The following is a 7,294-nucleotide window of genomic DNA, read 5'->3' as shown; positions in this document are numbered from 1 at the left end:
TGCTGTAATTGTTTGTGACCTTTCATAACAGTCCAAATGGGCCGATCTAATCCCTAGGTCAATTTTAGTGAGAGGACTAAAGGAAAAATTCTTAAACTGGGATGACTTAGAGAAAAAATACCACAGTTTCACTGTGTTTAATAATAACAAAAGCTTTGGTTTTAAATAAATATGTTATTTGTGCAGACTAAATAAACTTTTTGCCATTCTGCTCTCCATAGAGGAGCGCAAGTATAAAAAATTGCCGTTGGTTCCTTCCTTTCATTTCAGCCAGCTATGAGACAACAGGCAAAAACAGATACAGTATAAGAGGGGCAACGCTACATTATCCTAACCTCCATATAGCCAGATAAAAAACTTCAAGCACCCCAGCACTTTCTCTGGTATCTCACAGAAAGAACTTTTAACCCAAGGAACGGTCTGAAAGTCTGAAATGTTTAGCTGCCTAAAAGCAAAACTATTTAAAACTTTGATTCCTGTAACCATGCCTAAATTAGATGGAATAAACATAAACTTATATAAATGTAAAACTCTTGAATGAATCATAGCCACATCCCCACAGCCGAAGAGGAAGATGTACTTTAGTAATCTAACAATATTTATGCGAAGTGATATTGGAAATTGCTGACCCTGGCACTTCAGACCCACCCTGGCTTTCTACAACACAAGTCCCCTCAGGTATCACTTGATGGATTTCTAAATCTCTGGAGTTTATAATGTATATTCAAGGGTTCAGTCTGATGATGTACAACACCATTTATCATTAAAGTCAAGATTAAAAAATTCTTTGCTCAGCAGTTGTGTGGGAGCATGCAAGTGTGAATCCTGTTCAAGCAAATATCCAATATAGAATTGAAGCAATTCAAAGGTAAACAAGAGGTCAGAGACAGAAAAACTGTTTGGTTAGAGGAGGAAACAATGACTGTGCTTAAAGTGATTCATTTGGAGAAAGAGAAATTCTTCAACTGAAGTATCTTGATAAAGTATTTATACCCACTGAACATTTTCACATTTTGTCAGTGCATCATGGTGACGTAGAAATGTGATACATGGTTTTCAATTTGCTTTAGAAATAATAATCTGAAAAGTGAGGCATACATTTGTATTCATGTCCCCTGAGTCAAAACTCATATTATATTATATTATACATAGGCTGATTTAGCATAGAACACCCCTTTGCAATTAAAGTTGCAAGTTTTTCAGTGTATGTTTCTACAAGCTTTGTACATCTAGAGACTGAGATTTGGCCCATTCTTCTTTGTCAAATACGTTAGGCTCAGTCAGATTGGATGAAACAACATTTTTTAAAGTCTTGCCACAGAGTCATTAGGATTTAGGTCTGGATGTTGACTGGGCAATTCTAAAACATAAACATACTGGCACAACCTGCTGGTTGTGTCATATACAGGGGCTGTAAACTAAAGGTGAAACCTTTTTCAGCCTTGGACTTTGAAACTCTCTGCCCTAAGCTATGGGGCCTGTGGACTCTGTTGAGCTTTTTAAAAAGCAACTAAAAACTCATCTTTTTACAATTGCTTTCTGATGTACTGATGTTTAATGTTTTTAGTTTTCTTCTGTACAACACTGTGATCTATGTCTTGAAAGGTGCTATATAAATAACGTTTTATAAATTGAATTTATTATTAGCATTGTCTGTTTGTTTAGGGTTGTTGTCTTACTGGAAGTTGAACCTCAGGGACAATGTAACGTACAGTATTTGGTAGTCCTAGGTTATTTTTCTTCTAGGATTATCCTCCATTTAGTTCCATCGATTTTACCATCAACTTTGACCACCTCCTCTGCTGAAAAAAACGTTTTGCCAGCATGATAAACAGTTTTTGTCTCACCACCAGAGCACCTGCTGTCACAAGTTAGTTTTCTTTTCAACAGATTCTCCCACCAGAGCTGTGCATCTCTGTAGCTCCTCCAAAGTTACCATGATGAGCATGTCTGAATAGGTTTGTGTCATAATCTTCGCATTTTCGGATAACAGATCGAACAGTGTTCCGTTACGTCTTCCAGCTTGGAATAATGTTTTATAAGCCGACCCTGCTTCTCCACAACCCTTTCACTGAAACTTCATCTGTGTTCCTTGGTCTTTGTGATGCTTTTTGTTCACTAATGTTCTCTACCGAACTTTTAATGTGTACACAGAAAAGCTGGATTTATACAGCGATTAAATCACACACATTTACAAAGTAGGTGACTTCTGAACACCATTGGCTGCGCTTCAATGCGGGCTACACTTTTCTAAATGTAACATTTTTCTTCTAGTTCACACTTATGTACTGCTTTGTGTTGGTCTATCACCAAAATCCTAAAAAAAACATTTTTTATGGTTATGTTGTGACAAAATGTGGAAAGATTTCAGGGATAATAATATATTTGCAAGGCACTGTATGTTTTGCAGTAGGTTGTTGAAGACCTTGAAAGGGTTATCAAAGCAAATCCAGTCAATGTTGTTTTCTGTTACCCAACTTCTTCCGGTACAAACTGTTCTTGTTGAAAAGTTGAGATTTACAAGAGACTTCTGCTGTCAAATTGTCTCTGGTACACTACATGACATCCCCAGATCATCTCAGTTCTGAGAGGATAAAAAAAAAGCAAATAGAAAACACTCTTAGTCTTCCTCTTTGTCACTTGCATTTGCTGGGTTGATAAAGATGGAGCCCTTCAAGTGTTTGTGAAAACCTGCCTACAGATAAAAGAAGGAATCCAGTTCATCCAAGCTGCTTACAGTGACTATTCCTTCAGGGCATGGTGGTTGTGGAAAGGTCGACCTGAATGTTGTGATTGATGACCCCTGGTGAACAAGATGCCATTGCACTAATAAAAAACACTCAGGAGGGGCAGTGAACTACTGTAAGTCAACCAAAGGTCATGTCGACAAAATAAATTGTTTATTTTATAAGCTCTTTGTCTCCCATCAATCATTCTGCTTTTATTGATCTTGATGCTTTAAAAAACTCTTCACATATGAGGCGAAGTACCTGAGATTTCATTAGTCATCTTCTGCTAGCTCGATCCTTTCTCAAAGAGCAGGCATGTACTGTTGAGTGTCAGGATCTGAACTGCTGATCATGCCAGTAACCAGTTTTCTCACTAGGTGTTGCAGGAGTCCTGAGATCTGGAGGCTGACAGCTGCAGTCTATCTGGTCATCAGCCACGGAGCAATAAAAGGGAGGACTGCCAACATATCAGTGGCTGACTGTTTTGCCCCAGTGGTATTACAACCGGCTCTCCTCGAATCGCACGTTTTAAAGTGTTCTTGTCAAGCCAAGCTCTCAGTAACCTTTGCCTCTCTTATGCAGGTATTGCTCTATGCTTCGCTACTTTGGTGTAGAAGAATCTCATGGACCGGGAACTTCACCGGACATCTTACCTGGTTGGCAGTCCGAACGGATCAATGTACTGCTCCAGCTGCGAATCCTGTCCACCCCTCCTGAAAGGATTATTTCCCTGCCTCCTGCCAACATCGTTCTCTGGATCAGCTCTCAGTCCTGACGCGTCCTCTCCCTGGCGGATACCGACGCCCCATCAGTAAGCATTACCTGCACCTAGTCTATTCGTGCCAAGTTACTATTACTTACCTTTGTTCCTTCCCATCACAGCCTAGCCCGGCCTTCATGGTTGCCAGATCCTCAATCCTGTCTTTAAATAAAATAATTAAAACGTTCTTTGTTCCTGAGTGTTCTCTGCATGTGGGTCAAGTCGGCAATCAAAACTATGATACTGAGAAACAATAGAAACAGCAGACTTCATTTTAGTAGTAAGTCTAAAAAGGTTAGCTAATTTTCAGGAGACTAGGTATTACCTTAGGGAGAGAGGAGCCTGGTACATGAAGTGCTCCTAAGCTCGCTGTTTATTATTTCTTATTGTTTGTGAGGAATCAGACAGATTCTGACAAATTTTCAGCACCAGAATAAAACAATTAGGCTAAAGAGGCAACTGGCAATGCAGTAAATGACAATGAATCAAGGATAGAGAAATGTTTTAAACATTTATAGAACTCAAATGTATTTATTAATCTGGAAATGCAGAGAGCATGGTACATCTGCAGACATGGCAGTGCACCCCATAACTCAGGTGGTAGAATCTGTTGACAGGACATTTAATAGTTGGCACAAATTTGGCCTTTGTGTAAGAGTGGCAAGAAAAAGCCATGAGAAGTCATGTTTGGAGTCTACACAACCCATGTAGAAAACTTGTAGAAGATGGTGAAATTCAGCTTTTCTTCGTCAAGGAAAGAAACACTAGGCAGAGTTGATGTAAAATTGGGTGAAGCTAAATCTGGTGGGAAATCTTTGATTGAACCTTGACCGCAACCTTACACCCAGAGCTACAAATCATATTCATATGTTGGCAGCAGCCAAAAACGTCAAAGCTGGTAGAGACATGACCAATAAGACGTTCTGAAAACCATTTCAAAGCCTTTTCCTCCCACTTCAGAATTATGCACTACTTTGTGTTGGTCTGTTACATAACCTAATGCACCGAAGTTTATAATTCTAATGTGTCAAAATGTGAAAACATTGAGAGGAAATTGCTACTTTAATAAAGCACAATAAGTGTTAATTTCACCAAAAGGTCTTTGGAAGATCTTTTTTTTGTACACCTTAGGTTCAACAGTTCCAGAGCCAGCAATATGACTTGAGTTGCATAGAAATAAGTAAAAGATAAGACATTGCACACATCTCATGTCATTATTTTCTCAATTCTGAATGTAGTCTGTGCTGTTGAATGTTCACCAAGTGGACAGAATATATCCTGCCATGACGGCAGTTCCCCTGGTCCAGTTTCTAAACAAAAGCTACAGTCTGACGAAATAAGGGGTTACAAAAGCAAGGAGATTGTAAAGGATTGCAAAGGAGGATCTTTAGGGTGGAGAGACAAAAACCCAGGTGCCTGGTGTTGATGATCAGTGGCAGAATATTGTTAGCTACCAACATGCATGCAGTTAATGTAACATAAAAGATTTTTCAGTTTTCTTTCATAAAGAAGTAAAAAGATGTAAACAGGAAAGCATAATGTATAAAGAAAGTGGCTGGGCCATGTCTCAGAAGTTACCGAAGAAGAGATGCTAACATTTTTTTTTTTTTGGTTGTAGCACTGTTTTAGAAATATAGAAATAAAGAAATACAGCAATAAAAACTGAGTTGAGACTCGATCTCTAGTTATTTTTCCTGTTTCACTGAAGTTAGGGTCAGGAACAAATTTGAACTTTTTGGAAGATGTGCGTCCCCATTACATGTCGGGAAAAATTGGCAAGGCATTTCAGAAAACAACATCATACCTACAGTCAAACATGGTGGTAATGGTTGGATGATCTGGGGATGCTTTGTTGCTTCATGACCTGGATGTCCTGCAGTAACTGATGTAATCATGATTTCTCCTCTCTACAAGGAAAATGTCTGGCCAAATCTGACTTTAGGAAGAAATCAGGATAAGGGCAAAGACGCTTTTACAGCTTGTTGAGCAAATTTCCCCCCAATACATCATTAAAATTTTTTCAAATGGAATTTTAATATGCATGTTGAAGTCTTCTAGTTTCTCACAAATAAAACATTGCAACATTTAAAGTAGCTATGCTGTCCTTTAAACAGGCCTTCACCAGTCGCATAGCAACAACAGCTTTCACAGTCAGCCATTTCTTTAAAAGCTGTTTAGTTGCTTGTAAAGATAACCCTCCTTCAACATTAGACAACAAGCTCAGGTTGTTCTGAAGTGAGTGTTAGGGCTCTTTTTGACGCATTTGTCAGGGTGTGCTAAGCGGACAGACCCAGGTGAACTTTAAACTGCAGGGCTGACCCAAAAAAGATTGCTCCAAAGCACTGAAGACTCACGAGGCGGTGCAGACCCAGCCCCGTGATTCTTGCTGAGAAACTTGCCTGCTGAATGAATTCTTTCTGATGTTTTCTTTCCTTCACTTCTCCCTCCCGCCTTCAAACTGACATACTTACTTCTAATTCGTCGGCAGCAGGGCGAGAGATGGAGGGAGCGTGGGAGGGAGTTGGAGTGAGGAGGGATTGATGGAGAAAGAAAGAAAGAAAGAAAGAAAGAAAGAAAGAAAGAAAGAAAGAAAGTCTGTTTCAGCATCAAAAGACTGTCTCAAAAGACACTAGGGGGAATACATTGACTCTTCTATGTGGGTTTTCATGATACATTTCTGTTTTATGAGCTCAATATTCAGCAGCAACAGAAATGTATATCTCTTGCATGTATTATAACCTGTGTTTTATTTTGTAAGACTCACTTCCTGGCCTGGTAGACACTGTAAAAAACAATATATACAAAGCTCACCTGTCCTGCAGTGAATTTGTTTAATTCCCTGGGCCAAAAAAAAAAAAAAAAAAACTTTTCTCGAAGAGACCTTATTCATTAAAAATTTAAAGGGCAATTTCCCAAATGTTCAATTCTGCAGATAATAGGCACCTTATTATATATGACCTAGAAACAACTCACTCATATCTTAAATTGCGTCTGCTCACTGCAGTAATTATTTAGAAAAAGGAAAGAAGCTCTTTGGAGACAGATTAAAGAGAATACAAACCTGCTCTTATTGTGATGATTGTGATGCAGTTTTGTTTAGTTATAATGCAGTGAAAGTTTTGGAACAGTATAGCCCCACATTAGCAGTAGTGATATAAGCCTGATCAATGTTGGGTTTAATTGAACATGACTGCATCCCTGCATTAGCGCTTGTTTAGCTAATTGAATTAAACATAAATTGCAAAGTAAGCTTTGCAGCAGCTGTTTTTAGGAAAGATTTATATAGATATGATGAACAGGAAACAGTATTATTACAAGGCAATGAATTTGTACCATGGACATAATTTGATTATCATTTTAAAAAAAGTCAGGTATGGATGTTGGCATTTTTTACCAATTAACAATATATAACTAGCAGCTATAGATAAATGTTTTTAATAAACCCTTCATCTGGTTTGTTCATTTTTTACTAAACAAATCAAATGGAATGAAGAATCTAATTTATTATTAAAACTAATATCTGCTCACTTCTAAAACAAAAAAAAACTAGCAACACTAATTCTATTATACTACTGCAGATTAAAGAATTAATTCATGACCCAGGGAATAAGCAATAAAACAATCATAACTGATCTGCTAAAAACAATGTACCAATTGCAAACAATCAAAAATACAATAATTAATGAATTAAAAGTCCAAATATTTATGAAGAGTTTGTCACTCTCTCTGAAGTCTAAATGACTGCTTATTTGGCCTTGCTCTAAGTTCTAATACCTACTTTAATCTTTTTTAATCATTACTTATG

The 7,294-nt window shown here is 37.9% G+C and overlaps 1 long non-coding RNA gene across 1 annotated transcript; it reads left to right on the top strand.

The window, feature by feature from the left end:
• Positions 1–3,248: 3,248 nt before the first annotated feature.
• LOC124861258 lies at positions 3,249–3,675 on the top strand. Its single transcript, XR_007036571.1, has 2 exons — positions 3,249–3,540; positions 3,612–3,675. It is a non-coding gene; the product is annotated as an uncharacterized LOC124861258 (long non-coding RNA).
• Positions 3,676–7,294: the final 3,619 nt, after the last annotated feature.

Source organism: Girardinichthys multiradiatus, chromosome 24 (genome assembly GCF_021462225.1).
Source record: "Girardinichthys multiradiatus isolate DD_20200921_A chromosome 24, DD_fGirMul_XY1, whole genome shotgun sequence".
In the NCBI taxonomy this organism is placed as follows: domain Eukaryota; kingdom Metazoa; phylum Chordata; class Actinopteri; order Cyprinodontiformes; family Goodeidae; genus Girardinichthys; species Girardinichthys multiradiatus.
This window is presented reverse-complemented; position numbering and strand designations above follow the sequence as displayed.